Source organism: Ovis canadensis, chromosome 10 (genome assembly GCF_042477335.2).
Source record: "Ovis canadensis isolate MfBH-ARS-UI-01 breed Bighorn chromosome 10, ARS-UI_OviCan_v2, whole genome shotgun sequence".
NCBI lineage: Eukaryota > Metazoa > Chordata > Mammalia > Artiodactyla > Bovidae > Ovis > Ovis canadensis.
Window position 1 is genome coordinate 22,329,629 of NC_091254.1, and position 1,054 is coordinate 22,330,682.

Here is a 1,054-nt window from a genome sequence, read left to right on the forward strand (position 1 = left end):
TGAACCGTATGACCCAGTCATTCCCCTACTGGGCATATATCAAGTGAAACAAAGTGATTATCTTGAAGTGATAGCCATACTCCCAACTCCTATAACACTACTGAAACAGATTCAGCAAGGAATCGAAAATCTGAATGGAACTCTAATGAGCAAAGAGATTGAATTTGTAATTTTTAAAGTTTCTGAAAAAAAAAAAAAACCACCTAAGACCTGATAGTGATGATGGCCTCAACTGTTAAGTCTACCAGGGATTTAAGAAAGAATTAAGATCATGCTGTCTTTGGCAGCACATATGCTAAAACTGGAATAATACAAAGAAGATTATCTTGCTCCCTGCAATAGGATGGCCTGCCTATTTGTTAAGTGTTCTATATTTTTCAAGAGGGAGGGGACATGTGTACTTATAGTTGATTCATTTTGATGTATGGAAGAAAGTAACATAATATTTTAAAGCAATTATGCTCCAATTAAAAATTTTAAAAAGAATTAAGGCCAATTATTTCAAATTCTTAAGAAGAAAATAATTGTAGAAAGAGAAGAAAACATTTTTGACTCCATCTATGAGGCCAACATTACTTTGATACCAAAATCAGACAAAGATATCACAAGATCTTTAAATTATAGAACACACATTTTCATGAAAAAGTACAGAAAATTCTCAACAAAATAGTAACAAGTCAAATCCCACGATATAGCAGAAAAGATTATACATCATGACCTAGTAAGATTATCTGAAAGACTCAAGGTTGAGTGAATATACAAGTATCAATCACTGTATAGCATCTTATTAATAAAATAAATACTCCCCAAATTCAGTGCCATTCTTCTCAATACTGTAGTAGGATTTCCTGCAGAAACTGACAAATTAACCCTGTCATTCACATGTTAATCATATGATTTACATGTTAAGAAAACATTCCAGAATAAATAAAACCATTTTGAAGAATAAGAACAAACTAAGAAAGCTAAAAAATTCTGATTTCAAAACCTCTGCTAAAGGTACAATAATAAAATAGTATTTTACTGGCATAAAAAAATAGACATATCAGTCTAT

General features: G+C 31.1%; 1 non-coding gene across 1 annotated transcript; it reads left to right on the forward strand.

Annotated features, from left to right (window-relative positions):
* The first annotated feature begins 271 nt into the window (after positions 1-271).
* LOC138447014 (U6 spliceosomal RNA) lies at positions 272-378 on the forward strand. The gene has a single exon (XR_011259651.1). It is a non-coding gene; the product is annotated as a U6 spliceosomal RNA (small nuclear RNA).
* The last annotated feature ends 676 nt before the right edge of the window (positions 379-1,054 follow it).